Source organism: Pleurodeles waltl, chromosome 3_1 (genome assembly GCF_031143425.1).
Source record: "Pleurodeles waltl isolate 20211129_DDA chromosome 3_1, aPleWal1.hap1.20221129, whole genome shotgun sequence".
Taxonomy (NCBI): Eukaryota; Metazoa; Chordata; class Amphibia; order Caudata; family Salamandridae; genus Pleurodeles; species Pleurodeles waltl.
In genome coordinates this window covers 781,946,241-781,966,581 of record NC_090440.1, presented here as the reverse complement: position 1 = coordinate 781,966,581, position 20,341 = coordinate 781,946,241, and positions in this window count along the sequence as shown.

The window sequence follows — 20,341 nt, the reverse complement described above, 5'->3', positions numbered from 1 at the left end:
CACATTACGAACTGAACAAGTTGTGTATATAATATTACTAGCTCATTGTAAAGATTATACAGATCAGCTGCCTGTATGTTTTGCACACCTGGGAGTAGTGCATATGTGACAAACATTGGCCATGTTGGTCCGTCATTGTTTAAGGGACCTAATCGCACGGGTTTTATTACGTGTGGTAGGGCGCCATTAAACCAGTTCTGATGTGCTTGATAAGTAATCAGCATTTCAAGGTACAGGTGTGTTTGGTACCGCAGCAATGCAATGCCTTCCTGGAGGGCATTCACATTGGCTTGGCTACCCTACAGAGTTCGTTTCAGGCTCTAGCCTCCTCTCTGATGGCAGCCAGTGTTCCTGGTCCTTCTTTCCCCCCCTCCAACTACCTGTTTCCAGTCCCATAGCCCTCTCCCCCAACCCATCTCAAGCACACAATCTGACAAGCATGCACCCAAATCAACAGACAGAACTCGCACAGACAAACACAGGCACCACACTTCAGTCTACAAGCACACACAGCCAACACAACACATGCACATACTTCAACAGCCACTGCCTCCACTGTCTCCCCCTCCTCCTCCTCCCTCACAGTCACATCATCACCCACACCTGCATGCACTGCATCATCAGTCCCAGATCCTGCTACCTGTACAGCCTTGCCCACAGTCACCACAATAGCAAGCAGACATGCACCCTACACACCACATGCGCAGTCACCAATACCACCATCTCAACCTCACACAGCACACCCACCTCACTTGCAGACACCACAACATATCCACATGTCCTGTTTGTATTCTCCCACCCTGTCTGCCCCCATTACACATAAAAGCTCACACCCAGCAGCCATCCACCTCACACATGCACACTGTCCACGCACCTGCGCCCAAGTCCAGCATCTGCCCAGTGGTAGAGTGACTGGGCTGTCAGGAGTCAAGTTGGGCCTTGGACGTTGCCCTGTGGCTTATGCCTAACATTGGACTGGCCAATGGTCCTTTGTATATAGTTGACTCAATTGTTGTGGGTGCAGGTCCAATGAAATACAGATGTTGGACCTAAGGTATGTGTCCTGGCATTCTTTCCTTCTGGCTTATGTTGGTGTAGGAGTTGTCTGCAGATTGTTCTCAGTGTGTGGTTTGTGTGTATGGTGTGTGTTGTGCTTGTGGGTGTGTCACTATCCCCTCCCTTCTTTGTGTGCTAGGTGGCTGTACTCACCGTTGTCAGCTTTGTTGGCGTTGGTGCTCTTAGACTGCCATCGCGTGTTACAGCATCGGCAGGACTTCCAGTTCAGGTTCCATGGTGGCCATGGACTCTTCTGTGTCCCTGGAGGTGAGTGTCTCATTTAATATGAAGTGTTTCCCCCAGGCTTTTAGTGGCGGTGGTCCGGCCCCAGAAATCCTAGCAATATGCTATGTCATAATATGGTGGGCGAGTCGTTGTCTTCTGGTGGTACATTGGCTGTCTATGGGAGGGATCACCGCCATGGTCATAATTTGGCGGTCTTCACTGCCAGCCTGGCGACAGTACTAACCCTATTGCCGGCGTGGCGGTCAGCTGACCGCCAATGTCATAATGAGGGCCTGTTTGTTTAGGATGAAACACTCCTCATGTGCCTCAACCATCAGGAAGAGCGCTCACGAGGTGCTGGGCAGATCATTGCAGGGGTCCAGGGCCATGGAACCCAACACCTGGGGGACACAACAGAAGGAGCACAGGCGGCAGGGCCCAGCAGCAGGTCAGCACAAAGGGATGCAGACAGTGGCAGTCCCTCCAAGTGACCCAGCCGGTCACAGGTCAGCACAGCAGCAGCATTCCATGGCAGTTCCTGGTGAGTCCCTCCAGCATTCTATGTCCAGTTCCATAAAAGTTCCTTGTGTTCCCAATTGTGGGGAAAAATCCCCTGTACTTATACTTGGTTTTGCAGTGGGTTAACTAAGAAAGGGAGAGAAGGCTCCAACCAGTTACAACTGTTTCTGGGAGTGACCCCTCTCTCCTCCAGCACAGGCTCCAAATATCATTTGCACCCGCCTCCCCCTTCTCTCAGCCCAGAAGACTATTCAAAATGCAGAAACAGCTCCGTGACACCTCCACCCTCCCTGTGTAAAGGCTGTCTGAAAAGTATGCACAAAGCCTAACTGTCACTCTGCCCAGACATGGATTGGAGTCAATCTGCAAAACACCAGTCATAAGCACAGAGAAATGCTCACTTTCTAGAGTGGCATTTCTGTAATGATAATAAAAGATCCACCTACACCAGTAAGCAGCATTTCTTAATACCATCACAACCATACCAAACATGCCCATGCTACTCCTCCTAAATCAGACAATACCCCCTAGACATCAGGCAGGGCATTTCCAATGCAATCCTATGAGAAGGCAGCACTCAAATCAGTGAGAAACTAAATAGGCTGTTTGTCACTACCGGGACAGGCCCTGTTACTAGGTACATGTCCTGCCTTCTACATACATAGCACTCTGCCCATGGGGCTAGCTAGGGCCTATCTTAGCGGTGACTTACATGTAGTAAAAGTGGAGTTCTGGGCCTGACAAGTAAATTTAGATGCCAGGTCCCTGTGGCAGGAAACTGCGCATGCAGGCCCTGCTTCAGCAGGACTGAGACAGGTTTGAAAGGCTACTTCTGTGGGTGGTGCAAGCAGCGCTGCAGGCCCACTAGTAGCATTGAATATACAGTCCCTGGGTATAGAGATACCACTGTACAAGGGACTTACAGATAAATTAAATGTGCCAATTAGGTATAAGCCAATTATACCAACTTTAGAAAGAAGGGCACCTGCACTTTAGCACTAATCAGCTGTGATAAAGTGCTCAGAATCCTACAGCCACCACCAAGAGGTCAGAAAAACTAGGAGGAAGGAGGCAAAAAGTCTGTGGATGAACCTGCAAAACGGGCCAGGTCCAACGCAAATCTTGTAGGACCCCTGAATCTTGTTATCTAAACAAATGATAAGGAGGCCCTGCTTGGGGAGGCAATTATATAAACAATTCCCTCCAAAACTACTTAACTTTGACAATGATTGTGACGCCTTTTCAGAGTGGCACTGATAACGTGAAATCAAAACCTTACACGAACTATAAACATAGCAGCCATTTTGAAAGAAATACTTAAATAAATAGGGTAAGACAGAGCAAGCTAAGTAGGTTAAAAGTCACTAGGTGACGGGGCACAGGCCTGCAAGCCAAAAGGTTAAGCTAAACTTTTGATTCCCATTAAAACTAAATAGGATCCACTAAAATCCTTGTCCTTGAAGTTAAGGAAGCGTTCTATCCGGGGGTGCCTGATGCGCCCGCTCGATCACAAACCAGGGTGACAGCTTGTCTGCTGCCATCCATGATCTGAGCCACTGTTCCAAGAACTCAACGGGGTGTGTGTCTTCGACCTCTTCAGGAACCCCACAAAGTGCAGTTTGTTGTGCCTGGATCTGTTCTCCGCATCTTAAGTTCGACGGTAGAGCTCTCTCCGTCCAGGTCAGCAGTTAGGTAACAATGGTTTGGAGATCCAAGACATCATCTTCTACTGTGGACACCCGCCCCTCCACCTCTGTAATGCGACCCACTGCCTTTTGGAGATCCTGTCACAGGAGGCGGACATCTTCTCGTACTTCCCCTATCTTAGTCTCCAGAGCAATCCAAGAGGACTGTATAGCTTGTAGGATTGTGGCCAACCCCTCAACCTCAGTGGTTTCTTTAGTTGCAGTTTTATTGCCAGTGGCAACCGGTGAGGAGGTGACCTGGTCTATTCATGGCTGAGAGGTGGGAGGTCGTTTACCAGCTTTATCTCTCCCCATAGCTTGGGCAATCTCACTTCAAATTGTCGAGGATTAGCCCGCTTGCCGGGCGATGGCAGCAGGAGCAGTTAACCAGTGCCCCCTCTCCCATGCCTATTCCAGTGACTCTTTGTTGCACGTTGGCCCAGAGGAGAGGGACCTGGAGCTAGAAGTAGGTGGATCTTAAGAAGAGTATGGGTGCTTCCTCATGCTTGGCAGTTCAGAGGAGACAGGACTGCAGCAAGGGCCCAGGGTTCTCTTACTCCTCTCTGCCCATTCCAGGAAAGGTTGGATGGTGGGGTGAAAGAATCAATTGATGAACGGTTGGAAGGAAAGGTGAAAGGATTGATAGGTGAAGGAAGGGTGTATGAAAGGCTGTTAGCACAAATGGATGGAGGCGTGAAAGGAAGGATGATCAATTTGTGAAGGGAATGGTAATTGACTGGAAGGAATGATAATAGGATGGATGGATAGGTGGTTGAAAAGTTGAAAGGATGGATGGATAAATGAAAGGCTGGATGAATGAATGAGTGGACCAAAAAATGGAAGAAAACTCAAAGGATTGTTAGAATAATGAAAGAATGGGATGAAGGATGAAAGAACAGATGAATGGATGAATGGAAGGATGGAAGGGTGAATAGGTAGATGTACAAGTGAAGAGATTTAATCTAGGAAGTGTCAGGCCTACTGTTTCTCTCATTCGGTGTCATTAAAGTTTTGTTTCAAAGTGGGGGACCTTTCCATTTCTTGGCCATTCCCTTGCTTGAAATAATTCAGTTTGCAATATATGCTGTACAAAGATCATATATGTAGTTTAATAAACTATAATCTTGCTCTACCTATAACAACAAAGGCCTATGTACTGACTCTTTTGTGAGTCATTCATAAAATGGTTAGTGCATACATGGTATAGCTTACAAATTCTAATAAATGTTTAAATGAGGGACATGACCTGGCCCAAACTAGGAAACCCATAACTAGGAGAGTGTACAACAAGTGAGGAGTAGTACTCTGGGATTCTTATCATTGCTAAAGGGGAATCCATTGATGAATCATGCCATACTGGGTAGGTGAGGATTAATTTTCCTACTTCCGTATATGAATGCATGGATATTTCATAAGAGGTTGGCTGTTTCTTCCAGCACTATTGTACTTGCTGATTTATGTCTGTTTGCAGAGAGTGTACAATAGTCCTTTATCTCCTGTCATTCCCTCTTCAGCGTGTTAGCAACTTGTGCTGTACCTGTCCTGAATGTGTGCGAGAATTGTTTGATTTTCCTTCTGTTAATGCAGCTTGCCCCTCAGTGGCTCTTTGCATTAGACAAGGTAGCACTGCAGCTGGCCATGTTGTACCTTTATTATGCTGTAAACCTCGATATAAAACTTTCCACTACACTAAACTATTCATCTTGCCAATACTTGTTTTATTGCATGGTGTGAGTGAAACCTCACAAAACATGTGAGCAGACCTTACTTTTGGTTTTACTTGTGAAGAAGCAGTTTTTGAAATGAGCTAGATACCTCTAGTCAATTCTAGAATTTAGCCAGCATCACTTTGCATGCTAGAATTTTGAGTCTGTAATGAAAGTGTTAAAAGCAAAACTCTCACTATGAACCATCCTGTGGACTGAAAAGCAAGAAATTACTGATGATATCATATGTCACAGAGCCACCTAGCAGACTTGTGAAATGCAAAATAACATTTAGCTCTTGACTTTCTTGTTGGCAATCAAGGGTTAAACAGCCCAGTGGGTGAGAGCTTTCCAAATGTAAACAAGAGTATATGACTGCTAATGCGTTAACAATAACACTCCTTGGAAAACCAACATGCTAACCTGATGTTATTTAACAGATCACTGTAAGCAGTAAAAGCTGTATCCGAAGAGCCACTGAGAAAGTAAAAAACAGTGAGCTGGCACCTCGCTTCCTAAGCCTACCCGCAGCATGGAAATTGGTGTGATTCATATGGCATGTCTGCATGATCACTGTGATGCACCATGCCTTAACAGGTGCAGCACGTGCTGCTCTTCAAGTCCTTGTTGCCCTGCCTCAGGGCAATAGACTCTGAATAGATAGGTCACCTGAGCATGTGCATGAAGAGAAGGTGGGTCTAATGAAAGAACTTCCATGAAACAGATGGTATCCTACTTAGTTTAGAAGTTGAGAACGTTATTCTGAGTTTCAGGTTTCAAGATAAAGTACTAAAAATTTGTTGGCCTCGGGGTCCTGGTGAATCCTGTATATCCTGCGAAAAAAGTGCACTTCAATTGTTTTACTCTGACTATCATTCCTCTAGAATACCTGGGTGTGAGATTCATGGCATTTTTGACCTACTGATATGATGCTCTTCCTCCTGCCTTGCTTGACATCCTATTAAAAGATGTGTAATGGTGGAGAAAATTGGATAACATGCATAAAGATTGACTTTCTCCAATCTTGTTTACCTTTCCTAGAGACTACAACTTGTATTTGAAGTGTGAGCATTAAAGGGAAGCTATTCAGAACATATTGAATTTACATGGATCAATAAGACTCACAGGGAATCTAGAGCCACGTGATTTAAATTCATCTAAGAGGGAGGCCTGAATTTTCCATGGGCAAAACGCTATACGCTGAGACTTTTGATAGCTCTTCAGTCAATCAGAGAATTTGTAAAGCACACTACTCACCCATTAGGGTCTCAAGGCTCTGTGGGGGTAGGCTGATTCTGCTCGAACAGCCATGTCTTGAGATGTCTCCTGAAGGTAAGTAGGTTCTTAGTCTGATGCAGGTGGGTAAAAAGAGTGTTCCACGTCTTGCCGGCGAGGTGGAATAATGATCTGCCACGGCAGTTGTTCTGTGTATGTGTGGGACGGTGGCGAGGGCAAGGTCGGCTGAGCGAAGCTGTCGGTTTGGGGTGTAGAAGGAGAGCGGTCTGTTGAGGTATTCTGGTCCGGTGTTGTGCAGTGCTTTGTGAGAGTGGGTGAGGAGTTTGAACGTGATTCGCTTGTTGATGGGGCTCCAGTGTAGGTCTCTCAGGTGATGTGACAGTGGCAGGGGATGTCCAGGATGAGGCGTGCGGAGGCATTCTGGATGCGTTGGAGTCTTTTCTGGAGTTTGACCATGGTTCCTGCGTAGAGAGCATTGCCGTAGTCCAGTTTGCTGCTCACAAGAGCTTGGGTGACCGTTCTTCTGGTTTCCGTGGGGATCCGTTTGTAGATCTTCCAAAACATGCAGAGGGTGTTGAAGCAGGAGGAGGAGATGGCATTGACTTGCTGGGCCATTGATAGTGAAGAGTCCTGGATGAATCCCCGGTTGCATGCTTGGTCGGTGGGTGTCGGTGCAGTTCCCAGTGTGGCCTGCCACCAGGAGTTGTCCCATGCGGAGGGGTTGGAGGCGAAGATGAGGACCTCAGTCTTGCCCGAATTCAGTTTCAGGCAGCTGTTCTTCATCCATTCGGCGATGGCCTTCATTCCTTCGTGGAGGTTGGTCTTGGCTGTGGCGGAGTCCTTGGTAAGGGAGAGGATCAGCTGGGTGTCATCGGCGTATAAGTGATGTTGAGGTTGTGAGACTGGGTGATGTTAGCAAGCAGAGCCATGTAGACGTTAAAGAGGGTCGGGCTGAGGGATGAACCCTGGGGTATGCTGCAGATGATTTTGGTGGCTTCAGAGCGGAATGGAGGGAGGCGGACTCTCTGAGTTCTGCCAGGCTGTAGATTCAATTTCAGAAAGAATTTCCTATTAAGCTCCTTTACATGCTTGTGGGAAACTGGCACCCTGTTGTAGTACCTCCCCCCCTCTTGTTGCCTGGTTTCTGGATGCAACTTGGACTGGACTACACTGGGATCCTGCTAACCATGTCCCCAGTGCCAGTGTGCTTTCCCTACAACATTACAAAGGTATTGATACAATTGACACCACCTTTAGCTGCCACTGTAAGTCCCTAATAAATGGTACTTAGGTACCCAGGGCTTGGGGTACTGAGGGTAGGCCCCTGAGGGCAACAGAACAGAGTGTGCCACCCTCAAGTGCCATGCATCCAGATGCACCCAGGACTGCCATTGCAGGCCGAGTGCCCTGTTGCAATCCTAAAACACAAACTGAAATGGAACACAGCCTGTGTGACCTGTCCACAAAACACCGCATGCAGAATAGGCAATTCACCCCTCTGGCAGGCCTTCCAGCCCTAAGGCAGGGTGCACTATACGACATGTGAGGGCATATATGCATGAGCAATATTCCCCTACTGTGTCCTTGCCAAACCTGGGACTTTCTAAGCTAAGAGAGCATCCATTTCAAATGCATGTGCTGGACACTGGTCAGTACGATTTTCCCAACTACTTGATGGCTACTCTGAACCCTGGATTGTTTGGTATCAAACAAATCAGAATGGTAAATCCTAACTGGTGCCAGTATTGGATTTATTACAAAACGCACCAAGGGACACCTTAGAGGTGACCCCTGTAAATCTAACTAACCCTGGCATGATTGCTGGCCAGTCACAACCAGTCTGCCACCACCAGACAAGATTCTGAAACTCTGTGGTGAAAGCCTCCACTCTCTGGGTCCAGCAAACAAAGCCCTTTCTTGGCAGAGGTATTACACCTCCTCCCCCTGGGAATGTGCATGGCCCAGCCTATGAGCTTCAAAGGACTTGCTGCCTTTGCAACTCGACCCACAGCCCTGCTGCTAGCAGCAGATGACCACCCCAGAAGCAAAACACCACTTTTGGTGGGAGCAACTGTGGGGAAATACACAAAGTATAGGAGGAGTGGTCAGCCCCAGCTTGCATCACCCCTAAGGTTTTGCATGCAAGGTGACTCCTCCATTTCCTTTTCCTCCATCTAGCAGGGGAGGAAAATAGCTAATCAGGGGTGAGGAATTGACCTCTGTTTGCAAGAAGTGGTCACTTAGTGGGTGTAGCCACCCTAAGGTAGATGACCCATTGGTCACTACTAGGTACTCCCCTAAACGCCCACAAAATACAGTATTTAGTGGGCACCCCTAGACCAGAGATTCAAGTTCCAAGGACAAAAAGAAGACTAGCAACAAAAGAGCCCCATGGCTTGAGGACTGAAGTCCTGGTGCACCAAGAAGAAGGCGCCAAATCTTTCCTTCTGCACCCAGAACTCGGCAATCGCTTATGATGGGTTGCTTGAACATCATACGATCTCTACAAACCCCCAAAGGACCTCTACTCTTCTAGAAATCACCGAAGAGCTCCCTCCAGAGTGAAGGCATCACTCTCCTGCAAAGCAGACCAAAAGACCAGTGAGATCCAGTTCACTGACCAGCTGCTGACCAAGGACCCGGATGATACAGCCAGACCAAATTTCACCCAAAGGAGCACCAGGACAAAGCCTACCCGTGTCCCAAGTTTGGTGGAACTGTGTCCTTCAGTGGCCGAACCATGCAATAGCCCCAGGTACTGTTCACTGCACTTTGGACTCCCAGAAGGACAGTCCACTCTGGACTGAAAAAGAACCAGGAGGAAGCCCCAACCGAGTGGTCTCCCTCATTGACCTTGCAACAGCTCTAGCGACTTTCTGCAGCCGCTCCCGCCAAAAATGGGAGCCGGTCAAACTTCGCTAGCTGGTCCACAGGGCCCACGATGACCTCGACCTATCTGCAAAAGGAGACATTGGTAAACACATTGCCTGATTTTATATGCATTTTTTAAAGTATTTCTCTATTCATTCCCATGGTGCATTATTAAGTACAGAACTGAGACATTTTCCAAACATTAAAAATTGATAACTTGAAAAGTACTTACCCGATTTTGGTGATCTTGATCTTAAAATTTTTATAAAAATCTGAAGTAATGTTGTAAATTGGGCTTGAGTTATTCTTTTGAGTGTGTCTTGCTTTACTGGCACTGTGAGTACAACAAATGCTTTGCACTTCTCCAAGATTAGCCTAACTGCTGGACCAAGCTACCATAAAAATTAAAGCATTGGGTAGTCTAATTTTTACCTCTGTCAAACCAACTTGTGGTTGCCCGGACCCTCTGTGTACATAGTTTTGCACACTACACAGAGTACCAGCCACCTACAATGGGGAGAAGAGAACCTTTTGCAATCCACCTCTGTTATGTTGCAGTACAGGAATGCTTTTATTTGGAGGGGAGGATTCACTACTTTTTCATCCCCGATGTGACCTACCTTACAGTATCCGGACCTCCCCCTGGAAACCGAGATAAAGGGTTCAGAAAATATCTGGAGTACCTGGAAACAGTGGTATGAGATATGTTTGAAAATGGGTAACCTCGGTCGCTTGCCTCATGTAACAAATCTGACAGCTCCAACAAGGAGATTCATATCGATACACACAAGTGGTTTGCTGAGTGGAACAAAGGGAGAGAAAAGCACTAGCAAAAAGAGAAAAAACTACTATTGAATACCCCCTTAGATGTCATTGTACTAAAAAAGGGATTGGTCGCCCCAATCCCTAAAAATCATGTACGGAGCCTCGGCATCATCCTCAATACTGAATTCTCCATTCAAGACGACAGATCAACGCCATCTCCTCAGCCTGCTTCCACACGCTCTGCATGCTACACAAGACTTTCAAATGGCTCCCTGTCGACACAAGGAAGACAATGACGCAGGCATTCATCACCAGCAAACTAGACTACGGCAATGCACTCTACGCAGGCACCACCTCCGAACTCCTGCAGCAACTCCAAACAGAATGCCGCTGCCAGATTGATCTTTAGCCTGCCAAAAGGAACCCACATCACCCAGCACCTGAAGGACCTCCACTAGCTCCTGATCTATAAGTTCCTAACCCATGCCTACAAAGCCCTCCATAACCTAGGACCAGCCTACCAAAACCACCGCCTTCACCTACACCAACTCCCCAGGAACCTCTGCTCCGCACTCCTCACCCTCTGAGAAATGCCATGCATATACCATTGCCGCACAGGAGGCCTCTTCTTCTCCTACCTTTCCCCGAGTGCCTGGAAAACTCTCCCCCTCTACATCTGCACCGTGCCATCACTGACCCACTTCAGAAAGGGGCTAAAAACCTGGCTCTTCGAATGCAGCAAGCACCTGGGTACTCACTTGGGTGACAAGCTGCACTAGACATATACTGATTGATAAACTCCTGGGCAGCCTGCAAACCACTCCAAGCCTTCATACATATCTGCGTGGGAGACAGAACTAGGCATAGAAATCAGTGATGATTCCTTAGTGAACATCTATATTAGGAGAGCTACTAAATCGATATATTCTCACCACAAAGAAGATGGATTTAAAATGTTAATGCCATGTTACCAAACTCCTTCATGCGATGGTTCTCTCAGCAGAAGAATGTTGCTGGAGCTGTGGTGAAAAGGTCACAATGGCACACAGGTAATGGGCATTCAACACCGTACAAACCATCTGTAAGGATATACTCACCGTATTAGGCATATAACAATGATAGAATTGAAATTTGACCCCTTGATCCTACTGTTTGATGACAATGGAGACGCCTTGGAGTACCAACTTGCCACTCTATTTTGTAAACTCCTTATCATATGCTACTGGTGGCAAGACTTGACTCGTCAATTGAATATGTGGTGGGCTAAATGATGATCTTTCTTTTCAATGGAAAAGCTCACTGCAGTAGAGTGGGTAAAAATTTGTAAATTCGAAAAAAAAAAAATTCTCCGTTTCATACTCACATGAAAGATGCTGGTTATTGCGTAGGGATCCCGGGCCATTTATCAGTGGTGCTGCATATATTAGTACTGTCGGCTAAACTCCTCTTCTGAATTCTTGCTGTCAAATGCATGAATATTTGCTTGTCCTCCTCTCTAGTTGGCAATAATGCTTTTTTTCTACTGATTGCACTTATTTACAGTCTCCCAATATAATTGTCAAATGTTTGCTCTTCGTACATCTCTGTACCACAAAATGTTAAATAACGTTTTGGAGAATAAAATATTCCAGTGGAAAAAATTTAGTAACCATGTTACCTTAGTAAATACTAAGGAAAGAAAATATGGAAAAATAATAAACATAACACCAATCAAAATGTATGATAAAATGTAAAAACACCAATTAAAAATATCTCCCTTAAAAAAACAATTGTTGACTAGCATTAGCTTTATAATCCCTGGAAAAATAGAAAAGATGGTAAAATAGCTACAACGTTTGTATGTGGCTTTTACCAAATTGACTAGAACTTAGGTAAGGTCTCAGAGCCAGCGTTTTTGCCCTTATGGTTAAATAAAAAGTTGAGGTATTTGCTCTGGTGAATGATTTTACCTTTGTACACAACTGATTTGAGGCTATAACCATTTCAGTTGGACCATTCTGGACTTGGTGTCCAATTCGAAGTCCACCATACCAGATACCTCTTGAAAAAGCTCTCTGTCGACCTTAGATGTCCATGGGAGATACAGCCACTTTCTGTTGAACCCAATTAAATGCAGGATAGCCAACTGGAATATAGAATCACCCCCTGGTTGAAGCATGGCCCCTGGACTGAATATAAAACTTGAGGTGAGGCAGTTTTTGCTTGATTCATCATCTTGAAACTTTCAGACAAGGTCTCAATTGACCACAAGTGAGACCAGAACTTACGTTAGCTTAAGTGTCCTCCCTAAAGAGAAGCCTCTCTAGCCTGCCACTCCACTGATAAGCCATGGTCTAGTTTCACCATACATGTGGACATGCTGAGGGCCACAACTTTACAAGAAGGTCAAAATGGTTAACGTTGCTACAAGGGAGACCAGACTGTGCCCCCCCCCGGTTTCCTACCCAAAGAGAAGCTAGACCAGAGGTGCTCCCCACCCCCACTTCAAAGCCACATAAAAGTTACTGAAAGTCTCCAATGGGAATTATGTAGGAATTCCTTAACCTGAACTCTGAAACAAACTTCCAAGAGTTGTTGACTTTGTAAAATCCTAATGTTCTTCGCCCCTCTCCTTGGAGAATCCTCAGTTGCATGCTACATTTACCATCCTTTCACCATCACATCAGCTGTCTCACGGGGTCAGGCACTGAGACCAGTCCTTCAGCTCCAGGGTATCTTTCAGAGGCTGGATTACAGCATGGACCATAAAGGGTAATACGCCTTGCCAAGCAGGAGTCTGCTTGATCTGGATCTCCTATTACCTTCCTTACAGACAGAACAGGCAGCACCTCCAGGTCACAAGTGCCAGTGTGGTTTGTCACTATATCATACTCTACAGGCAGGAGTCCATATGAGAACTACCAGTCCTAAATTAGAGTCCCACGTCACATTTACAAGCAGACCTAGTAGTGGTGGCTATACTGGGGAGCGGAATGGGGTGGTCTCAATAAGCGTTCTTACATACTCAGTAGATAAACTCTATAGACAACTCCTATAGAAGCCAGCAAAGAATATCATGCAGACATCCAAACCTGATCACATTAGGATCAAGATGGAATATTGAACTGCAGGCAATACAAAGTGACACTTCTGCAGTACTAACGATATTTGCACTCGTTACTTCATTAGCTGTTTTCGTATGTAATTTAGCACATTTAGCGGAACATCGAGATAGCAGAGTGCAGATACCATTGTATTTCTCTCGTCTCTCTTTTTTGCTACTGGAAAATCAAACCGAACTGTGATATTAAAAAAGAAAACGTGAGTCAAACCAATAGCTGAAATACTTGACAGTATTGTCAGTCAGCAATTATGAAATGGAAACAATGCAAGCAATATGAACTTTAGATTACTTACTTAACTGACATATACTTTTTGTTAGTGCCTTTTACTAAAGCTAAACTTGTGCAATCAAACCTGAATTAAATAGAATGCAAAGACTCGTCTTTTTATTTTCCCATGGTTGGGTTCTGTATGTAACCAATGCTGATCTGTGTCTGGTTCCAATGCAGGGCTAGTGAGGAGACAGGCTGCGTTTCACGTTTTAGTCCCCTTTGGACCGGGATGTCGTTTGGCAGGTTCGGCGAGATGACACAGGTCCTGCTTCATGAATGTGGGTAGGTCATATGCAAATCTGCCTCCACTTGGTAGTGACATGCCTGCCTGTGCTTGTCTCTAGCTCTGCTCTTCGACGTCATCGGGATGGTTTCGAAATGCCAGTTTACGAAAACAAAGGAACCCATGGAACACTCATATTACACAAAGCATGCGCACCCTCTGGATTTCACTTAATGTATGTGCGCATGCTCAGTGTTCATGCTTGTAGAGTCAGCAAATTGAGCAAGCTACCTCAAATCAATAATAAATATGGTGCATATGGTCTAAGTAAATCGAGATCCAAGAGAGCCTCATTGCTTAAATATCCATATTGGCATCAAAACCGCACATCCAAATATGAGTAATTAATTTTTTTTCCTATATTTATCATCTTCGTTGTTGTGTAGGGGTAACACTAAGATTAACACTTTAACTGCTGCTCTTCCGTAATCACTGCAATTTAGGGTAGCTTATACGTGTAATGGGGTAGCCTGTCGTTCCAGTACCGTCTTTCACATTTTTCCTCTAGACTGGGCAATAACATTATTGCTTCCTCCTGCAGGCTTCTCTAAAAAACATGCCATGTGAGAAGATGTCCCTGACACACTAAAAAATGCAAACCGTGATCTTATAAATGCATAAGCAACCCAGAGAATCCCTACCTCCAGGTCCCAAAAACCTGTTGAGTCCAGCAGAGTTCTATACTCACTGATAACATCTCTTTAAGATCACAATGCATGAACTGTCCATAACCCTGCTACCTCTCATATCACTCGTTGACAAATGTATGGTGATCTTTGATCATGTAAGTCGTCCCACTGCCCTTTGGCTAGATTTTCGCTATCGCCACATACATACATACCCTCGAGACTCCCTATCTTGCAGCAGAGCCCCTAGCTGCCAGCCTTCAGCCTAATCTGTGCATGTGACTGTACACTGGTCTTTGGCCGTTTACAAAGCTCATGCCTTTTGACTAGGCTCACATTATTAACGTAACAAATGCATAAATATACATTGGAATATCATGGGCTATGCCCAGAACACTTAAACGCAAGTGCCCCTGGGAAACCTAAACCTAAAAAAGGGTGACTATAATTCCCCTGAATTACTAGAAACTGGACAAACTTGACAAAAAATACACTTAAGTCATTTAGGCCCAATAAACATTAACCTGGGCACACTCGAATTGACTATCCTGAAAAAACTTCATGTGACTGATAAACCTCTACTTATTTTGCGTAAAACACCCTTTTTACTCTGTCCAGGTGCTCAGTACTCATGGGGCTATTAGGTCGTTTGCTGAATTCCTTGTCATCTATGTTGCCACTCTTGGGGCCAGATGTAGCTAACAGTTTGCACGTCGCAAACTGTTTCCCCTTTTGTGATTCGGTAACCTGGTTACCGAAACGCAAAATTGGTTTGCGAGTCGCAATTAGGAAGGGGAGTCCCCTTCCTAATTGTGAGTCGCAGTGGAATGCCAGATTGCTTTGTGACCGTGAACGCGGTCGCAAAGCAATCACAGTTTGCACCTATTTGAAATGGGTGGTAACCCATTCGCAAAAGGGACCCCTTCCCCTTTGTGAATGGAACTGCAAACATTTTTTCAGAGCAGGCAGTGGTAATGAGGTGGGCCTTTGCGACCCCCTTACGAGTCGCAGATGGTGTCAGGGACACCATCCTACATTCCAATTTGCGACTCGCAAATTGCGAGTCGCTCTGACTCGCAAATTGCAAGTCGCAAATTGGAATATACCTACATCTGGCCCTTGATGAACAAGGCCACGCTATGTCCCATACGGCAAACTCAGTGCACCCTGAACACAAAAAATGTTCTCAAAAGGGGTAATTAACAACCACACAGTTTAGCAGTGTAGCTAGAGTCTTGGTGTGAAAACACATGAGTAATAGACACAGAAGGCCATGAGTTCCATACTAGGAGAAATGGGTGGGTGTCCTGGGTTTTGATAGTAAGTCACTTTTTTTCTTAAATTTCGACACCCATAAGTACATACACATTTTGACACAAGAATGAGTGCTAATGAAATCCAGATGAAACAGTGATAAGTGTTTTAGTGATACTATTTCCAAGATGGCACCCCAACATGACAAAAAAGAAACACAGGAATTCGTTATATGCGAGCACGGTTTCAACCAAACGAACTGCATTATGCTGCGTCAACATTTCAATCCTAAATCCTAAATCGGTCAAGGTTTTCCTCAAGACCGGAAAATAGAATGAAAATTTCCCTTAAGAACCATTTATTCTTGAGGTTAGAAACAGGTCTGGGGGTGTGAGTACAAAAGAATTTAAGGAACAAAGAATATGCACAATTACAATTTTTGTATTATGCAAGCTAGCTCATAATATACAAAAAGTCAAATGCAATCCAAAAACGACTCACATGGTTTAATTTAAATAAATATTAAGACTTTAAAAGTTGAAGAAACAGATCCACAATACCATAGGACTGTTTTTGGTTTAAATAAGGAGTGAATCGATAGATCCAGGGTGTAATAGTAAACTGCTAATCTGTTTTAGGACGTATGTGTCAAGTGAGACTCTTTTTCCAAAATCAAGAAAAGTATAAGAATATTACAAATACAGATTACTCAAAGGGTTGTAGTTAAAAGCTACAAACAATGGCAGGAATTGCTCGATACAAAACCTCTGAAAATTATCAACGGGGACAACTAGTAAATTAATGTGCAATTGTACCCAGATAAACTAGCGTTGATAAATATATTAGGCATCAACAAATAGGAATGCTGCATTGCATGAGAGTGGAATCTGGAGACTCCACTGAATCAATTTTCTACAGAAACTAACTTCATAAAGGAAGAGGTGAGAACTTCAATACCTGATAGGGAACTTACTCCTGCAGGAAATAATGAAGATGTCCAAGTTGTATGACATTATGCAATATGATAATGCTTCACTCAAGAGCCTTCTAAAATGTAGGTGGTGTTTGTAGTGTTGTGTGAGTTATGAATGGTGGACTCCACAGAACTGTGAGATAAGTGTTAGAACGTGCTGAAGTGAATGCATGTTTAGAATGGACTCTCTGTCTTGCTGAGGGTCCCCCTAGGACTCCCCCCGTGGGTTGAGTCCTCCTGGACCTCGCTGGTTCCTGGCAGCTCCACTTTGTGCTTTACTGCGACTTCTGCTTTTGCCAAGGCTTGTTTGTGGCTTTTCCACACCACTGACCAACTGCAACCATCCATCCAGCGTGGGACATCGACTGCGTCCTCTAGGAACTCTTCACCTGCTCCAGGGCTGCATTACTGACCGCCTTCGCCCTATCGTCCACCAACTCCTGCACCCACAGCTGGGTGCGTAGTAGCTCCTGCTCCCCCTGGACTCTCCTGTGACTTTTGGACTTGGTCCCCTTCTTCCACAGGTCTTCCTCTTCAGGAATCCACCACTGGTTTCTTGCAGTCTTGTCTGGGTGTTGCATTTTCTTCTTTTCCTTAATTTTGGGTGGTTTCGGGAAAATCCAGTAACTTACTCCTTTCTTCCTGTTCGTTAAGGGACACTGTTGTACTTACCTTTGGGGTTTCCTAGTAACCCTAGCTCCCCTCTACACATTCCACTCCTAGCACACCTAGCTCTCCTCTACACATTCCACTGACCTTGGTGGGGGTCCAGTGTTCGCATTAAATTTTTTTAGTATATGGTTTGGAATTTAGATGAAGGTCAGAGAGACAGCACAGCAAAGACAACCCCACCATACAGAGGCACACAACACCATCACACATACACATCCACGCACAAAACACCACACACCCCTAAACATCACAACACACACCATCTCACACATCACCCACACCACACCATGGCACCGCAAAGACACCCCAGGTTTTCTGAGGAGGAGCTCAGGGTCATGGTGGAGGAAATCATCCACAGCTATTCGGATCACAGGTGCAGCACACCACCATAGCTAGGAAGATGGAGCCATGGTGCAGAATCGTGGACAGGGTCAATGCAGTGGGACAGCACCCAAGAACTAGGGATGACATCAGGAAGAGGTGGAACGACCTACGGGGGAAGGTATGTTCCGTGGTCTCAAGACAGCACATCGCGGTTCAGAGGACTGGCGGCGGACCCCCACCTCCTCCCCCACAACTAACAACATGGGAGGAGCAGGTCTTGGCTATACTGCATCCTGAGGGCCTCACAGGAGTAGCTGGAGGAATGGACTCTGGTAAGTCAAATCTTCACTACTTCATCCCCCACCCTACCTGCATGCTATCACATACCCCCACTCTCGCCCTCAACCCCATCACTCCAACTCCTCACATATGTCCCACTATCACAACCCAACCATCTCAACACCAAGCCCTGCATGCAACACCAAAGCATGGACACCCATCACCAATGCATGGCCACTGCACATACCCACACACACCCCTAAACAATTATCACACAAGGTCCTACGCAAGAATGCAAGCACTGGTGTAAAGGGTCACCCACCCATTGCACACCATGGCACACACAGATGCAATAATTATGCCTTTACACCCCTGCATGACCCATACCCAACGTCACCGGACAGGAGGTTCCAGACATGTCCACTCCCCCCACAGAAGAGGCCCACAGTGATGACAGCAGCTCTGTCCAACTGGATCTAGATGACCAGCCCAGCCCATCTGGGACCTCAGGACAGTCGGTTCCCCTCACACTGGCACAAGCCACAACAGAGTCTCCCCTTCTGGAAACACCAGCACAACACCCACCCAGCAGGCCCATACCTCTGTCCCCAGGTCACGTCAAGCAGCAGTGTGTCCACCACTACAGGGAACCCAGGCTAACACACCACCCCAAGAACAGCAGGGACCTGGGGGTGTTGGCAGTGAGCACACGGTTCAAGGGACAGAGGCCCAGGAACACAGGGGAACTGGAAGGGCTGCTGTGCGACAGGGGAAGGACAGGCCCAGGGACCCCACTCTCGACGAGACCCTCTCCAACATCATGGGAGCCTACCACTATTCCTAGGAGATGATGGCAATGGTACTGGCCAAGTTTCAGGAGACCCAGCGGCTGGTGGAGGAACAGCATTTGGGGTTCATGGAGGAACTCAAAACCATCAATACCACCCTGGGCACCATTGTAGGGGTGCTGAAGGAACTCGTGAACACCAGGAGGGACACTGTGGCACAACAATGGGCCCTGACACTAGCCTAGATGATGAACTGCCCACCATCTCTGCCGGCGCTAGTGGCCAGGAGGCACAGCCACAGGACCACAACACCAGCACCCCACCCCCTGCAGATGGAGAACCAACCCGCAAGCGGTCCCTGAGATCCAGGACAAAGACAGAGAACAATGCCAAGACCCCGCCAAGAAATGAGACCACCCTGATTGTCATCCTTCTGTCCCATAGTTACCCTGTCCATTCATCAACTGCCCCAGCTCCACTTCCTATGCCCCTTTGGACAATGCACCTGTGAGACTAATAGACTGGACTCTGCCATGGACATTCCTCCACCATCACCCCTGACCATTTTACAACCCCCTCCATGATTTAGCACTTAAATAAACACCCTTAAATCACAAAACTATCTGGAGTCAATCTGTGCTTTCGAAAATGTGTGTTTGCAATAACTGAGGAAAAATGCAATATCCATTGTATTGTCAATATACCTATGTCACACAGCTCTAGTCCATGAGAAAACAAAGCAGATGTCAGACAGTGGGACCCACATCTGTGAAATCGAAAGGGAAAGTGACAACTCAGGGTCCATGCACTGGGTGAAAGTGACAGACAGATGAGAGGTAGAACAAGTGTATCAGATGTAGCAGGCAGTGATGTCTGCTCACTTGTGTCTCACTGGAAGTACTGATGAATCACCATGTTTCTGTTGTCAATATCCTCTTCTTCTGCTTCCTCGTTTTCACTGTCCACAGGCTCCACAGCTGCCACAAGACCTCCATCTGGACCATCCTCCAGCAGAAAAGGCACCTGTCATCGCAAAGCCAAGTTGTGAAGCATACAGCAGGCCTCGATGATCTTGCACACCTTCTTTGTTGAGTAGAATCGGGAAACACCTGTCATATGGAGGCACCTGAACCTGGCTTTCAGGAGGCCAAAGGTCCTCTCTATAACCCTCCTAATTCACCCATGGGCCTCATTGTAGCGTTCCTCTGCCCTTGTCCTGGGATTTCTCACTGGGGTCAGTAGCCATGACAGGTTGGGGTAGCCAGAGTCACCTGCAAATGTCGAGGGACAACTGTTAGACACACACTAACCCTTAGGGAAACCCCAGACCCAGACACCTAGTCACACTGTATAGGGTCCATGTCCTCACCTAATAGCCACACACGGTGCCTCTGGAGTTGCCCCATCACATAAGGGATGCTGCTATTCCTCAGAATGTAAGCGTCATGCACTGAGCCAGGAAATTTGGCATTCACATGGGAGATGTACTGGTCGGCCAAACACACCATCTGCACATTCATAGAATGGTAACTCTTCCGGTTTCTGTACACCTTTTCACTCCTCCGGGGGACCAAGGCCACATGTGTCCCATCAATGGCACCAATGATGTTGGGGATATGTCCCAGGGCATAGAAGTCACCTTTCACTGTAGGCATGTGTTTCGGCAAGGCAGACAACACTCTGGACAACACGTTGGAGCATAGGC